The 18,457-nt window shown below is 38.3% G+C and overlaps 1 pseudogene; it reads right to left on the reverse strand.

The window, feature by feature from the left end:
* Positions 1 to 9,221: 9,221 nt before the first annotated feature.
* On the reverse strand, positions 9,222 to 17,251 carry LOC149999385 (small ribosomal subunit protein uS2B pseudogene; annotated as a pseudogene).
* Positions 17,252 to 18,457: the final 1,206 nt, after the last annotated feature.

The raw sequence follows: 18,457 nt of genomic DNA on the forward strand, positions 1-18,457 counted from the left end.
AGAGGCTCACTACCCTTCCACTTGGGGCCACCTCCAGCAGTTCCCAGGAGAGTATCTGACACACCAGAGAAGAGAAAAAGAGAAAAACAGAAACCCATGTGTCATTTGCATACAACTTTCCTGGGTGATTATTAAAAGAGAACACTTTATTTAAAGCTGGTAGTTCAGCAGGTTTGATAAAAACTTAGTTTCATTGCTTTACAGAAAAGCCTCTCTATACTTTCCACAGAGCCATAGGTAGGTGCAGAGCTGAGTGATAGTCAACTAAGCTGACCAAATAATAAACAACTCATTGCGTTTAGCATTAAGAAATGTGAATGTTTTATTTTAGGATCTATTTAATGATGAGCTCTTTTTTTTTTTTTTTTTTTTTCTCTGCTTGCACAAGAGATGCCTCCTCCACTTCTCTTTCAGAACATTTTCTTCTTTAGTTAATACAGAGCTATGTGCCATATTCTGGGTATGAGGCCCCAGGCTTTCCTTAGGAATAAAGCCAACGGCATGTGGTTTCTAGAGAGTGGTCACCTCGACCAAGAGGGTCAGTAAAAAGACACAGAAACAGTACAAAGCATGTAAGACCATAAAGTTTTCAAGTGAGCTTAATTGGCAAATAATATGTAGCTCATCGACAAAGAGGTAAATCAGAGACAGTGAGTCCTGGTGGTGTGAGGTCTGTCCAGTTGATCCCTATTATCATGAGGTAGAATCACTGTGGGTCAGTTCTCCAAAGGTTCACCTCCCTTCTCATCATGAAAGTATATAAACTAAGGTTGGAACCAAGGGAAATAAAGCCATTTTGGGGGAGCCAAAAATGATTTGACAATGAAGATCCAGAAAACTGGATAGTTTAATCATCATGAGTCTTTTGGTAAATCAGTCTGTCCTATTTGGAGAAAAGGAAGTGAGTGTGTGCGTGTGTGTGTGTGTGTGCACATGTCTTTCTTGTGACTTACAATAGTTTGTTTTGTTTTGGGAGGCAAGAGCGTCTGGAAACAGCGCTGGTGGATATTTTCTTTTACCTGCTTGCTTGGTGCTGGCAGTCACCTAACTGAGGCAGATGAGAGGTGTGGATGCTGCAAAGCCAAGATTTTCTTGTGCATCTCTGCAGGCTCCTGAGATTTAGTGAGCTTCCACCAGAGGGAAGGTGTCTGTCTGTACATGTGTGTGCATGAAGTGTAACACTCGTCCAGTGGTAGTATGCAGAACTTCCTTTGATGATGGAAATTGACTCTATCTGCACTGTCCAGTGCAGTAGCTACTGACCACACTGTGGCTACTGGACACTTGAAAGGTGGGTAGTATGAGCAATGAGCAATATTTGAATTTTTTAATAGCCACATATAAAAAGTGTCTATTGTATTGGATATGGTAGCTCTTATCAATGAAAGCACAAATTCTGGGTATCTGATCTTCCCATGGTTCCTGCTTGAGAAATAGCCCCTTGGGATTAAGGGAAGTGCTTGGGATATAAATGTGTCTTTACCTGGGGTAGGGGAGCACATACCCTTGGTAGAGTTATGTTTATTATTCTTTAGTGTCAATTGTGAAAAAGGTAGAAATAACTAAGGTGTCCCACCAGCCACATGATGATTAGGTAGAAAAGAGGTGGCAAACACCATCCTGGGATGACTAGTTGGTGACATAACCAAACCTAGAATAGAAATTTCAGAGGTGAGCGAGAACTGTGTATGAGGATTCAAGGACCCCCAAATAAACTTCAGTTTGTTGAATTCAGAATTTCTCAAACTTAACTGACTCCTGAACTTGTCTCTGTATGTACACATGTAATAGCTACCAGCAGCCACGAAGATGGGGCTCCATGGAGTGTGCTTTGGGAAAGACTGCTCTGTACAATGAATGGTTGGTTCCTGCTGTAAATCATGTTTCCAGTCGTTCATTAATGAACTTTTTTGCTACTTTCTCTGTCGTTGGGACCATGTCCAGAGCATGCTGGGGCCTTGGTGAGAAGGATTTTGCCATAGGAATTGGGGTATTCCTCATACCACCTACTTGTGACTTCAGCATCTGTTTGAGCCCCATGTGTATGTATGCACCCTCCACCTGGTGATAAGTGGCTGCTGGGAGTACCGAGTTTTAGGGCTCAGTGACTCACACAGCATCTGGTTTCATGACGGGCATCTCTGGACACTTGGTGTCTTAATACCAGTTGGTGTTCAAAGTTTGAGGATTTCCAATGTTAATTCATTTCACTTAAAAACTAAATGGGAAAAGAGCAAGTGATGATTTTTGAAATACACATCACCAAAGATGCCTACAAAGTCCATTTCTCTATTTTGTAATCACTTATTATTTCATAGCATATTTAACTAAATGGAGCATAGTTTTTCATATTCAGCTTTTCTATTAATATCCATTATACCTTCCTATTAGTCTATGCACTTAGTTAATCTTCATATAGGCAGAGTGGTTTCTTTTTCATTCTTGCTTAGCCAAGCAAGATAAGGGACTATAATTATAGCGAAATGCATCCTTGTTAGAGCAACACATTCCTTGCATATTTTTTTTAATTCAGAAAATAGATAACAACTACAAAGTAAGCCAAATTTACTTTTGCCAATTTTTTTATCGAAATTTCACAGACCATGTTGGACTAAAGAAATGTGAAAATGAACTCAGTTTCTGGTTAACATAATACAGCTTATACCTCTCAGTATTTTCAGCCCCATTAAGATATTACGCTTGTTTATAATTTAGTTGTTTGAAACTGATTTATATTTTATCAAACAGCAGGGAATATGTGCACAATGAGTACAGAGGGAATACAGTTAAACACAAGACTCAGCTATTTCTAGACCCTCAGTTCCCCACTCCTCAGGCAAACTCTGGAAGCTCTTTGTGTAGCTGGGAAGTCTCACCTTTTTATGCTTGAATCCAAATATTTTGGCTATAAGTGTATTTCCCTTTGATTGTTTTCATAAAGAATGTAAATACAATCATTGGTCACGGTGACCCCACATATGTGACACTTATGCACACCTCATTATCTGTTTTATAACAACAGGTGGTGGAGACAATAAAAATTGAGTTGGGTAATATGTTTTGTGTTGAATTAGCAGTCCATTTTTATGTGGACTACATCCTGTCATTCTAGAATGAGGGCTACTTTTTTCCTTTGAGGCAAATTGAGAAAAAATAGTTTCCAAGATATATGTCCACCTTGAAGCCCTGCATATCTGAAGTTGTCTTTTGTTTATTAACAAAAAGCACACATGCAAAGTGAAGACTGTTTATGTTCTCCACGCATTTTTGTAATAGAACCCCTTATGCCATATACTTTACTGCACACCATGAAACTTTTCAGAAAACTTAAAACCTAAAAATTTTTAAATTCATTAAAATTTTTTTTTATACTCAGATCAAGCTACTACTAAGTATCTGGGCCCAGTCCTTGGCTCCAAATACTATCCATACCCAGCACAACATCTCTACTTAGATGTATAACGAACACTTTAAAACGAACATATCTAAAAGGGTCTCTTAATTTAACCCCAAAGAACTCTTTCAATTTTTTTTCCATTTAAAGTCATGCCAGCCTATCCACCTGGATGCTTACATTACAGCCTCACAATTGACTTTGACTCCATTTTCTTTCTTCTCATGTCAAAGTCAATTCAGAAACAAAACCAAGCCTTGGAAACATATCTTGAATCTGACCACTTTTGACTACTTGCAATGCAGCATTCCAGCTGTGTCCCCCATGTGAAGTATTGCAATAACTTAACTGGTTTCTCTACTTCTACCTTGGGTAGCCCAGTTTCTTCATCCAGTGGCCCCAGTCATACCCGCTGTGTAAAGCCTCCATTAATGCTTCCCATTCATCTCAGGTGACTTACAAGGCGCTGTAAGATCTGCCCTCCAACAGCATTCTGGTCTCATTGCTCCATCTCTTTGTGTCTCTGCACCAGGTGTTTCCTGAACATGTTAAGCAAGTTTCTGTTAAGGACTTTTGCCCTTGCTATTTCCTCTGCCTGGAAAGTTCTCCCAGATATAACTACATGGATCACTGCCTCACATCTTTGAAATCTCTGCTCAAAGACTAGTTTGTCACAGAGCCCTCCCTGAACACTATATAAAATGTCACCTTCTTCTCACTGTCCTTTATCTCCCACAAATATGCTGCTTGATTTTCAACAGAGCATTTACCGCCTGACAAGATTTTAACCCTACTTGTGGTCTGTCTCCTTTTTCTAGGATGGAAGATAACCAAGACCAAAGCAGGGTCTTTATTTTAGGCACTTGTCTTTTCACAAGCAATGTGTTTGGAGGCTTCATCACTCACTCTGCTTGACTGGCAGCAGTGGTCTTGGGTTCAACCAGCCACAGATGCCCGTGGAACCCAATAAGCCAGTGCGCCCCCAGATTCATTCAGGTTTGGCAGACATATGTGGGAGACTGTGAGCAGACAGCATCAAGTGTGCCATCCGCAGGAGTTTCTGCAGCCATCCGGGAACCTTTTCTCCGCCCCTCCTAGGGGCAGCGCAAGTTTATGGGAGGAGACCCCATTGATAGGCACAGGTACCACCCTTGCTTTGAAGGTCCATGACCCATAATATTTGTTGTATTTATCCCACAAGAAAGCCACAGAAAAAAGTATACACACTGCAAGAGCAATGCCCTCAAGGAAGCCTCAAGCTTCCCACTGGATATTTATGATTTATCCCGGTCCTCCCAGGCATTATTTTTGTCAAAATGTTGACTAGTAACATAGCTAGCATTTCACATTTTCAGATTAACAGTGTTATATGGTTAACCCAAGGTGATTTTCCCATGGAAAGGGAGAAAGGTTTATTTAAAAAATTTTTTTTAATCGTCGTCGTCGTCGGCAGCCGTCTGTCTCGAGAGACGATGGTGTAGCTTCTTAAGAGTCTATCTGCACCGCCGAGAATGGCTGTGCAGTCCGACTCGGGAGTGAGTGACACGGTATCCGTCTCCTCCCGTGTTGAATCGACATCTTGCGATGACGCTGGAGTGTCCTCTCCAGTGAAGTTGAAGCTACAGAGCCTGGGCAGGGTGATATGGAGGGTCTGCTGTTGCCCATGCAGCAGACCCCCCCCTCTCTTCGCAGCTGAAGGGTCCAAGGGAAAGACGGAGTCAATACAGCTTGGCTTCAGGTGCGCCGCAGGAGTTGCCGGTGTTGACTACAACGTCAAACCGCCTTAGGGACTCCGGCTCCGGATTTTCTGCCGGGGTTTACTCCCTTAGCCTTTCCCCTGAAGAGGTATGCCGCAAGGCAGCGGAGGTTTTTTGGAGTCAGAGTTTTCCTTCTCTGATGTGCCCTGACTGGAAGATCGAACCAGCGACACTTAGCTCGCAGGCCGATGCTCAATCCACTGAGCCAAACCAGCCAGGGAATACCTACATTGATTACTAAGCCTATTAGCTGTTACCCGAAACTAACAGTTTCCCAACATTTGAGTCCCCCATCACCCAACATGCATTTGCCACATGAACAAAGGAAAGAATGAATGAACCAATCAGTCAATGAATTAATGGGCCTGATACCAGAGGAAAAAACTTGGTTAATAAATTAAAAGTCAAACAACAGGCTGAAAAGAGAATTTGCAAAACATATATCTGATAAAGGACTTACGTCTGGAATATATAAACAACTTCTACAACTCAATAATAAGTCAAAAAAAAACCCCAACCCAGTTAAAAAAATCAGAGACAGATTTGAACAAATACTTGACCAAATGAAAAATTAGCACATAAAAATATTGTTAGCCATGCAAATTTAAACCACAATGAGATAATTCCACATACTCATTAAAATAGCAAAATTTGAAAAGCTTAACAATTGCAAATGTTATCAAGTACTATGTGAATAAAGGAGAGCACTCATACATTGCTGATAGTAATGCAAAATAGTAGAGCCACTTTGCAACATATTTTGGCAGTTTCTAATAAAGTTAAAGATGCATTTACCATATGACCCAATAAGTTTACTCCTTGCATTTACTTAAGTGATATGAAAATATTTGACCATACAAACACTTCAGTGCAAATTTTCATAGTGGTTTTATACATAGTATTCTTAATAGCTTCAAACTAAAAAATATCCAAATGTCTATCTACTGGTGACTGGATAAACAAATGTAATGACTCTATATAATGGAATATTACTCAGCGATACAAGAAACAAACTATGGATGGCATTTAACAACTTGAATCAATCTCAAAAATATTATGCTAAGTGAAAGAAGCCAGACGACATAAGACTACATACTGTATGATTTCATTTTTATGACGTTTTGGAAAAGGCACCATTGTAGTGAAGGAGAGCAGATTAATAGTTACCAGAGTTTTGGGGTGACAGGAGGGGACTGATACGAAGAGTCTACACAGAACTCTTTGCAACACAGACTCTAAGAAAGTATGGAGGAAAAGATGATAAAAGTGCATGTTTCCTTGTTAGGTTATAATTTATGTATCAAATAATATTATAAAGTAAACTTTAGTAAACTTTATATAAATTCTTTAACATTCCAGCCATAGGAATTTTTCTATAATTAATAGCTTTGTCCAATAATTTCTTTCACTGTTTACTGTCCAACTAATTTCATTCATTAAAGATATGGACTTTTGTATGGCATAAGAAAGAGAATCTGGATTATTTGCACTTCAGTTTTCTGATGATCAAAAGATTACTTCATAATTACTTCAAAGAGGAAACACTCATTTTTTCCTATGCATTATGAACTAAGGAATATACTCTCACACAATTCCCCTTAATTTAAAAATATTTCTGAGTATAGTTTATGTCATTTGTTAATCCTAAATGTGTACAAGTAATTTTAATCTAAAGATTCATATTTTAGAATGGGAGGCATCCAAATATGCATTCAGGAGTCACAGTGGAATTAAGATTTTCCCATCCATAAATTTTGTTTTAATTGTATTTAATTTACTCTGCCTGACATCTGGTTTCTTATAAAGGAGATGCAATAAAAAGTTTTATTCTTTCCATCTTGAGCATATTGTTTTTTTACTTATAATAAAATATTTACAGTATAATAATACAGTAAAAGAAGGGTAACAGATAATGGGGGACTCTGTCAGGCATAAGCATTTGCACTGATAACTACTCTGTACTCTACATACTGAATATGTTAGCTTGCCTCAGAGAAAAATAAAATTAGATGCATAGTAAAAACACATTTTAAACTTCTGTCTAAATAATCACCTACTTCTTAATTACTAAATCTAGATGTGTACTCTTAATCAAATTAAACTCCATAAAGTTTTTAAAATGTACTGAAGAATACCATAATAGAGAAAAGTACATTAACCATAAGTGTACAGATGGATGGCTTTTCAGAAACTAACTGTACTTGGAACCGGTACCAAGATCAAGAAACATGACATGACTGGTACCCAGAGTCTTCCTCCAAACCCCTCTAATCGCTCTCCCCCTCCAGGAGGAAATCACTTTCCTGACTTCTTGCAACATCAATTAGTTTTGCCTGGTTTTGAACTTTATACAAACGGAATCGCCTGATATGCACTCTTTTGTATACAGCTTCTTTCATTCAGTATCATACTTTAAATATTCATTCCTGTGGGCAGCTGTAGTTTGCTTCTTTTTATTGTGTTTACAGTCCACTATGGAAAAAGAGCAGAGTTTATTGATTCATTCTGCTGTTGATGGTCACTTAAGAAGTTTTTAGTTTTGTACAATAATAAACAGCAACATTGAGAACATTCTTTTCTATGTGTTTTGGTGAAAATGTACATGAAGTTCTGTTGGGTATACTTAGAATTGCTAGGTCATAAGGTAGGTATGTGTTCAGTTTCAGTAAACACCACCAGAGTTCTCAAAGTGACTGTATCATTTTACATTCCTACCAACAGTGTTAAGAATTCTGGTTGCTCTGTATCCTTACTAATAATTGTTATTTCTGCCTCAAAAAATTCTAGTAGGTGACAGGAGGGGTAGACATTCTAGTAGGTGAGCTTTACTAAACTGTGGTTTCAATGTGTATTTTTTGGATTTCTAATAAATTTGAGTACATATTTTATATGCTTATTGGTCATTTGGGTATCCTTATTCATGAAAATTAAGTCCAAATATTTTGTTCATTTTTTTTGGGGGGGGGGTTGATTTCCTTATCTTCTTTTTCTAATGCATTGATTTTAGGAGTTCTGAATAGAAAGAAGTCTCTTGTATGTATGTACTAAAATATCTTATTCCTTCCCTAAGATTTTATATATCAACAGATTTTTAGAAAACTACTTCTCAAGTATTAGAATACCACTCTATGGTTAAACAGCTCATTACTTAACAGGTATTAGTTCAGCTCTGATATTGCAGTGCGATAGCATCCATAAACAAACAATATGTAAACAACTGTGTGTGGCTAGAAGTGGCCTCTAGCTGGCCAGATTTAGTCAATAGAACAAGGCAAGATAGGGAGAAAGAAGAGACAGAATCTCAAATATTTCAGTATACATTAACTATACATGGACAAAATGTTCCAGTTAAAATTTTTTCTCTCTTCTAGGGAAAACACACTAGAACCTGGATTGTCAGATTGTATTTAAAAGAAACAAACAAGTAATATATTTTAACTATAAGGCCCAGAAAGGTTGAAAGCAAAAGAATAGAAAATTATTCTATGTAAACACCAACAAAAGGAGAGCTTGCACAACTGTACTAACAACAGACAATGTAGAGTTGAAGTCAGAAATTATCGCTGAAAATAAAGAGGGCATTTCATATGGAGAAAGGCACAATCACCAGGATGTATAACACTCCTAAATTTGTATGCAAGGTCTCCAAACATGTAAAACAAAACTGACCTACCTCAGTAACTGATCCAACAGCCAAAATAACCAGTAGCCATATAGAAATCTAGGACAGCTGATTACCTTTGCTACGTGTGCGTGAAGCACACTGCTAGAACACAGCACTCACCACCTGTATTATACATGCTCTATTCAAGTTCACATGGAACACTTAAAATAATCACATATATATGGACTGTAAAGGAAGTCACAACTTTTTCAAGTGTTAAAGCATTCTCTGATCACAGTGGAATTAAGTTAGAAATAGAAACAAAAATATAATGAGAAATCCCTAAATAATTCGAAAATAAGTAATGCATTACTTTTTTTTTTCTTTTAGAAACTGTTTTTCCCCATCACACTTAATTCTATTTTCTGTTTAAGAACAACAGCTTAAGACCACTCAGTGGCTCTTCCTACCTGTTAGCTGCGGACCGGTCTTCAGCCGCCGGAAGGGAACAGCTGACCAGGCGCCAGGGCACCTGTGTACCTGCAGAACGGTCTGAGACCTCAGGTTGAAAAGCAGTAGATCCGTGAACTGGAGAAAATTTCTCCTAGGTCACCGCTTTTCAGCAGTGGCCTATCCTTCCTCTTCAGTTTCTCTAGGATCTCTAGAAGTAGAGAGGAGGCGTTAGTTCCTGTGGGCGTTCAGGCGAGATCGTGGCGGGCGGGAGTGGAACTTCTGGGCGCATCCACATCTCAGCCCCACTGAGCGAGCTCCCATGTTGTTCCAAGGCGTGGCCTTGTCCACATAGCGCCGGGGAGAGGCCGTGTTCCGCAGAGCAATGGTAGGCAGGTTAAGGCAAGACGCCTCTGTGAGAGGCTGGTGGTCAGCCCTGGGATCAATAGCCACGGAAGTCGCAGTTCCTAGCGGGCTGCGAGGATCTGGTTAATAGAGGTCCCAGGAGTGAAGTGACCAGCAATGGCAGCGGCTCCCCTGGTAGCAGCAAACTTCACACTGCTCGCTGGTTAGTGTTCCTGGAGGGTATGATGCTGACATCAGCCAGGTGTTCAAGAGCAATATGGCACAAGCTGCCAGCAGAAGTTGCTCCTGGGTTCTCTTTGGATTTTTGAGTTAGATGCTAGCACTTTGCCTTTTGTAAATGTAGTGTTCTATTTGACCCGCCACTTAAGTGGGTTTTTGCTGTAGGGAATTAGAGGACATCCTTTTCCTTCTATTGCAGGACATCAAGGGCTTCGGAAATTGTGAGTTACCTTTGAAGTTATGAAGGAAACCCCGAACAATGTCACATGAACTTCTCTCTGGGTAGAGAAGGAAAAGAAATAATAACATCTCTAAATAACCCATGTGTCAAAGGTGGAAACACAATAAAAATAAAAAATATTTAAAAATAAAGGATAGAAAAAATGTGTCCCCAAAACTTGAAATTCAGCCAAGGCAATGGTCAGAGGAAAATTTATAATATTAAATACATATATTAGAAGAAAAAAAGTCTAAAATTGTATTATGTAGGCAGCCATTGCAAAAGTTAGGGGGAAAATACAGCAAATTAAACTCAAAGAATGTAGAAGAAAGGAAATATATTAAGAACAGAAATTAGTGAAACTCTAAACAAACATATACCAGAGAAAATCAGTATCACTAATAACAATGTAGACTTTAAGGCAAAAATTGTTGCTAAAAATAAAGAGAGGCATTTGAAATGCCTCTCTTTATTTTTGTAGAATACTGATCAAGGAGAAGACTGGAGAAGATAAAAATCATCAACATCAAAGTCCCACAGGTATTTTAAAAAGATATGAATGAATTTATGCCAATAAATTAGAAAACTTAAGTGAGATATGTAAACTGTGTAAGAAAAAATAGGAAATCTAAATAGTCTATTTTCTGTTGAAGACATTTAAATTATAATAAAACAGAAACAACAAAAACTTCTCACAAAGAAAATTCCAGGCCCAGAAAGACTCATTAGTAATATTTTCCAGACATTGAACTATGACTCATTAACATCTTAACTAAAATCTTCCCAAGAATAGAGAAGAAAACCTAATTAATTTTATGGCCAGTGTAACACTGACATCAAGCCCTACTCAGGATATTTCAAAAAAGAAAATTTAAAGTCCAATTTATCTCATAGGCATAGTACAGAAATCCTCAAGAAAATAACCCAACAAATTCAGGTTTATTCTGGGAAGGAAAGCAATGTTACTTTAACATAAAAAATAATTCACCATATCAATAGCAAAAAGAGAAAAAAATACAGTAATCTTGATAGGTGCAGAAAAAAAAAAGCATTTGCTATAAACCCGGCCTGCAAGCCAGGTATATTCCCTGACCAGGAATCTAACTGGTGACCTCCTGGCTCACAGGCTGGCATTGAGTCACACCAGCCAGGGCCAATACCTATTTCTGACAAAAAATAAATCCCTTAGGAAACTAGGGTTCACTAGGGACTTCTTTAATTTACAAAGAAGAACACGCTGTATGGTAAATGATAAAAGCTTTCCCTCTACACTAAGAAGGGGAGAACAAGGCTCAATATCACCATTTCTGTTCAACACTTCACTGCAGATATTACCCAGTGCCACCCAGCCAGCTCATGGAAATTGGAATATTACAATACCTAGCAAAAGCTCTAGATCTCCGATATTATCCTTGCCTCTACCAGAAACAGCACTCTTCTCCACGACAGGGCTTGGCTTACACGGACCTTGGCCTGTGTCCTTTATTACCACACGTCTTCTGTCTGATTTTCTACTTCCAGTGCACCTGTACTACCATTCACTCACTCTTCATGTATTTCACAAACTCCACTGAAAAGAAGCTTCACACCATCACATTAGAAAACCATCACGTGTTACCTTGAAAGGCAGAACATTTGCACACAGTACAACTCAGCAAGTCACCCCCACGTGTGCCATGGAGAGAATTTTGTATCTACATTACAGGAGTGATTAGAAGAAAGTGCATGGATGTGGCAGTACAGATCATGGCGTTTTTTTCCCCTATTATAAAAAAGCTTTCTTAACAGAATTGATTAATAAATTGTGGAAGATGAACATGATAAAGCTTATAATTGTGAAAATAAAGTAAAATAATACATGACCACCTAGATGAACTGCATATGCTTAATGTTGAATGCATACATATATTTGGGAGTTTTAAAAGCTCACAGAATGATAAACACAAACTCAGGATATTGATTAGTGCTGATCTGGACAGGAAGCAGGAAAATGAGATGAGGAAGAAATCGTCATAGACACAAACAACATTTTTATTTGGTTGGGTGATAGTTTTATAGGTGTTCACAATATTATACTATTATTCTATAATATGTATGCATTATGCATATACACGGTGGGACAAAAGCAGCTTTACAATTGTGAGTACATGAAACACAGTTTATTCTATTATTTTCCATACAAACAACTGTAAGCCTACTCCTGCTTCACCCTGTGTTTCTTTAATATATATACCAAATTACCAAGTTTCTTATTACAGATGATAATAAATAGAGGATAAAAGTTTTTCAGTGGTAAGTGATGATTCCTTTGCTATGGAGTACAGAGGCACCTTTCTTACATGGTTAATCAGGTGCTTTGTCTTATTTTATCTAATAGATGAGCATCATCTGAATGCTTTAAACCTACCAGCTGTTGCCTTTTCCTTTGGCTCATAGTACACATCCAAAAAGACAGAAAATATTTACAAGGTCTGTTGAGCTCTTGGCATACCTCTATGATCAGATCATGGCATAGGCTATTGACCATCCTATAGATGAACTTTCTATACATCAGACATTCAACACTGCTCCAGTCAGTTGTGAGTCTCTCCCATGTACTGAGCTGAGGGAGTGTGTGGATGTGGCAGGCATTCTGTGGCGTATCTGGAAGAGAGAATTCAATCGGCTAGCAGCGTGTTTGGTTTATCCAGCACACGGACTGAGTTCAGCTAGCAAATATTAAGGTACAAAGTTCTAAACAGACTGCCCTTCCACCGGAGGGCAATTTGAATCTTAACATAATGTTTCTTGCATGGTAGAGCTCCCACTCACTTTGAAAATATTTCTTATAAATACAAAAATTTTCTGGCCTTACAATTTTATAGTATCTGAAAGGTAGGGTTCGCTGATATAATACTTGTTTGTGTTTTCTTTCTCAGACCACTGTGGATAGTTTAATCCACAGCTGCAACTGGTACCTTGCCTTAGTTAAAATTCTACTTTGTTTTCCGGATAAGTTTGCTCACATGTGACCAAATAAGCGTGAATCCCAACAGTAAGTTATTTAAATTTGAACAGAAATTACTTTTTGTAGGACAGGCAATTTAGGAAAGTCATTTGGCATTGCCTTTGCTCAGGAAATTATCTACTGTGTTACTGATTTTGCACTGGCTAGAGAACACACCCACAAAACAAATAAAGACAATAATTTATTTTTCTTAGATTTATATTTTAATTTTCTTCTTTTTACATGTACTGAATATTCTAGGGTTTGCAGGTTAGTAAAAGCAGCTTAGCTATCCAAGGAAAAGGTTGGTAGCTCAAAAAAACAAATCCTTATTTGTTTATGAGAGTATGTACATTCTAACTATTGTAATTAAAAATAAAATGTCATATAGGTGTTAAAAATGTCCTGGACAAAATTAAAATTTTAGGATTTAAAAATCTCAAGCTTCTAAATTACTGGTAATTAAAATAAGCTGTACTTGTAACTGGGCAAAATACTTTCACTTTAACTGGCTTTATCCAAAGATAAGTAATTTACAATATTGCAGATGACTTAAAATCTGCAGCACGGATCATTGCTAAAAGTTGTAGTCACTTTATTTTTTTTATTGTATTTTTTCCCCATTGCATTTAACGCCCTTATAACCTCCACTGCAATCACCACACTGTTGTAGTCATTTTAAAACTTTATTGAAGATGTTAGACTTTCAGCTTTTCCTGTAAAAGGGTTGTAGTCTTCTTTCAGGAGAAATACACAGTATATAAATATGATGCTAAACAGTTAGCTATTTCAGCTCAAGCATGTAGTATAGCTTCAGTTTAGAATTCTGCCACCAATGAAGCAAATTATTCACTATGGAATACAAAGTCCGAAGTTTGCAAACTAATTCAGAATGGAGGTCATAGAGACGCAGCGGGTCTTCACAGGGGTCTCCTCAGGGATGCTTCAGACAGCCCTGATGTGCTTATATGCTAAATGAGGAAACTAACTTCTGTCCTGTAACAGTGCAATGTTCTGGACCTAGGCAGGGTTATGGTCTCAAGATACATTAGGACAGAACGTTTAGAAAATTAGCAGCAATTGCAAAGCTTCACCTGTCACACTCTATACAGATCTTGTGATTTTTGTGTGTGAAAATTTAGGTCTTTTGGATTCTTTTTTTTGGACTAAGTTTTGTAATTTTGTAAAATTTACCAGAACATACAGATCTTTAACTTTCAGACAGGACTGGCACTGACAATAGTATGCATCATTAAAGTTTATGCATATTTAGGTAAAAGAACTATCCTAACTTTCTTGATTCAACTGCTCATGTAAATCGTTTGGGGTTGGGACCTGTTAGTGACACTATGACCAGTCCAGTCACATGCATCTATGTTCTCTCTTTTAAAAAATATATTTTTATTTATTTACCTTTAGAGAAAGAGGAAGGAAGGGAGAAAGAGAGAGAAACATCAATGTGTGAGAGATACATCAATAGGTTTCCTCAGCCCCCCACCGGGGACCTGGCCCAAACCCGGGCATGAGCCCAGACCAGGAACTGAACCATTGACCTTTCTGTTCCCAGACCAGGGCTCAGTCCACTGAGCCACACCAGCCAGGGTAATGTTGCTTCATAATAATAAACAGAAGTCAGGTGAGCCCAAGGGTCCCTCTGCAGCTACTGCTTTTGCCTAGGTCTCCTGAGAGAAAAACCTAGATTTCTCTTGTTCTTCACTTCCAGACCAAATTTCCAAATCCTTTGGACTCACTTAAAAAATACTACATTCCTCCTCTCAACTTCACCCCCACCCTCACTTCTCTAGGGCAGGCCCTGGGGTCCCTCACAAGGTCTCTTGCAGTGGCTCCTAGTTGGTCTACTGGACTCAAGTACTGACACTCTTTCACTCACCCATCCCTCTTCCCTAACTGCCATGTGCAATACATATAAACCATAATACAGTATTCAATCAGTTTCTCAGTGGTTTTTTTTTTTTTTTGTCATTTGCAGATTCAATTTTAAATATATTTAGAAATCATTTGGCACTTATCAATATGGCTTCTGCTGAATTTTCAAATTTCATCTCTTGGCACTTTCTCTGTTGAATTTAATGCTCATTTTTACAAACCTACCTATATTTCTGCATTCACCAGGTGCTGTCACATTCCTGTGCCTTCAGGTATTCCCTTCTCTGCCAAGAATGACCTCCCTCTATGTGTAGATTGTCTACCTGGCATTGTCCTATTAATGCCTCAAATCTTAATCAAATGCCATCTTCTGGGTGCAGCTAGCTGTCGGTGTTATTTCCTTCATACCAATTATCATATTTATCCAACATTCAATACATGTTTATCGAGCATATACTGTATGCCTCATAGTATTTTAGGCATTCGGGATGGGGAATTACATTAAAATGTCAAAAGTTTTTGCTCTTGAGAAGATGAATTTTACTACAATTGTTAATTTTCCCTCTGTCTCCCCAATTGATGGTATAATATGAGAGTAAAGCCTTGGTCTTAACTATCTTTGTATCCTCTGCCCCAAGCACAGTTTCTGGCCTATAGCAGGACTGAACAATTGTTTATGACTAATAAATAACCTTATACTAGTTTCCAAAGGATAAGTTGAATCAAGGAGAAATGTATTAGATGTCAAAGGACAGATTCCTTTTCAAAATTGTTTCAAGTTTTCCTTGGAACATGAAGATAATGAAATAATCCAAAGATTTTGTAAAGCAATCTCTAGATGATAATTTTTGTTTGCATTTATATTATTTTTATCTCCTCTCCTGAATAATTATGGCATCATAATTCTGTTCTATTCTAGAAGCAGAGACGGTCCCAGGAAAATTGTGAGGAAAGGCTCTAAGATTATGATTAATTACATTTGAGTGAGAATGTGTGAATATATAAAAGTACATTACCTTTTCCACTGAATTTATGTTGACTCTAGTGGACAAATGAAAAGCTGGGATTCTAAGAGAAATTTAAGAAATAAAATATATTTTTGATCATTAGAATTCTCCCTACCTCCCTGGGACCATAAAAGATAAATGCTTATGCGCATATTCTTCCATTAGTTTTTAATGGTCACCCTTGGCAAATTCAAACATGAGCTGGTGGCTGGAGGTACTTAAAAATAAGGTACTAAAAAAGCATGTTCCATCCCAACTTGGAAACACAAAGACACACAGACACGTAGATCGTGTGGCCCCTGGAGGAGAGAGGTTGGGCACTGGGGGCGAAGATGGTTACTGTTATGCTCTCTTTCTAGGAAGACAAGCCCAGGTTGGATTCGCTGGAATGATTCTAGATATCTACAGAGCAGAAAGAGTTTCTCCATGAACGAAACTATTGTTTTATTGTTTTGAAATTTAGGCTGTAATGGTTCTATTCAGGGCATAATCACTTGAAGGAAGTGGCCATAAAGTCCTTTCAGTTCTTTTCCTTGCTAATGTAGTTTTAGTCTGTTCAATCCACTGAACTGCAGCTTAGGACCAAAACCATTATAGAGCTCCTACCACACAAAACAACAGCTATTAAAATCCTACCTGGGGAGTGTCTGATACAGCTTTATTTTCTTTCTGTGTTAGAAATATTTTTGTCTATTCTTTGGGTTCCCTGTGTCTTATCAGAAACAAGTACACCAATTTCAAATATTGAAAAGCACATAAAAATGTCTCTTGATTCACCTGGGACAACTATCTAATAGTCATTACACGGAGAGGGTCGTTTCAGTATCCTGTGACCTTAAAAAGCATAGAAAATCAGCATGTAATTCAGTCACTTATTTACCTACTCTGCACATACTGAGCACCCACAGTGGAGGTGCTAGACTCTCAGCTTCTGGATATCCAGCGGTAGACAAAACAGGCCCTTTCCTACTCTCTTGGAGCTTACAGGGAGAAGGCAGATGGAAGTAAGAAAAACAAAACAACACCTCCCCCCAAAATAAAGACATCATACTAAATGCTACGAAGAAGATAACAAGTGAAAAGATTCTAGTTGATTCTAGTTTGTATTGGGATCATATAAATACAATCAAGGAAATCTTTACTTAAAACCCCGAAGTGACTTCCTGTGACATTTAAAATCAAGTTCAGTCAGTGACTGTGGGATGGGGGAGAGGAGGGGAGAAATAGGGGAAATTGGGACAACTGTAATGGAACAGCAGTAGAAATAAACAAATAAACGGATAAATAAAAACACGTCGAAAGTGCTCACCGACACGTACAAAGCCCTGCATGCGTTCGCTGCTCACCTGCCCAGACTCCATCTGCAGCCGCTCTCTCCCTCGCTCACGTACTTGGTGCACACGGGCTCCGTGCTCCTGCTCACTATTCCAAGCTTGTTTCTGCCCCAGGGCCCATGCGCTTGTGCTTCTCTCTGCTTGGAGGACTCTTCCCAGGGTTTCTCACCACTGGCTTCTTGATTATCAGACCCCAGCACAATAGGACCTCTTCAGAAAGACTTTCCTGGATTATCCAATTTAAATAGCCCCTCGCTTCCACCTATCTTTTCACCATTACATTACCTGTATGATCTTCTTCATTAATCTTAGAGCTGTTTGACAGTCCTGTGTCTGAGGTGTGTGTTCCTTCATTTACTTGCTTATTCTGTCTCTCTCTCTCCCTGGCAGGGAGGCTCTGTGAGATGCAGTGGGAGACGCCAACACTGACCCCAGAACTGAGAATAGTGTTTGGCTGGGAAAGCTTTTATTTCTCTGTCTAGAATCATCTCAGAGTCAACGTGCTAAGCATAGCCAGACCCAACCCAGTGCTTTCTTGAAGTTCATCAACCAACTTGAATCAATAACCAGGTAGGAGATTCAGCTCTGATGGGCATCTATTGAGAATGTGTTGGCCAATCACATACACACATTTTGAGAAGGTAAAATCAAGTGTAGGGTCATAGGACAGTTAAATCTTCTTAGGGGAAAAATCTCCAAAACAATCAGCAGAGTTATACCTTGGTTGAAACATATTCAAATTGAATTTTTCAAAGAGAAGATATATTCTCACTGTAAAACACCCGCAAGTGGCCCATTTTCAAGTTCTAATGTGTTATCCTCAGAATAGAGAAAGGAGTTATTCCAAAGCTTAATCTTAAAATACAGGATACTATTTTAGTAAAAAATTCCAAATGTTCAACCCTCAATTAGGACAAAGTAGTCCCTTTGAAAAATTACTTCACCTTTTACGTAATGGTTGGTATTAAAAGGGACGACAACAACAGAATGTTGCATTTTCCTTGCCAAGGCATTCGTATTAGTGCTGGTTTCCTTAACATTATAGAAAAGTAGCTCATATATATTTGCTCACATTTTTCTGGAGTGTCAGCACACCTGCATTGGTTCTGTAACTTACTGAAATCAAAACAAAGGAACTAATTTTGGGATAGTAATCTCCAGTTCTCTCTTCTACCCTTACTGTTTTACTTGATCCTAACATTGCATTTTTAGAAAATTGAAGAACAAATAGTA

Source organism: Furipterus horrens, unplaced genomic scaffold (assembly GCF_987537825.1).
Source record: "Furipterus horrens unplaced genomic scaffold, mFurHor1.1.pri manual_scaffold_10, whole genome shotgun sequence".
Classification (NCBI taxonomy): Eukaryota; Metazoa; Chordata; class Mammalia; order Chiroptera; family Furipteridae; genus Furipterus; species Furipterus horrens.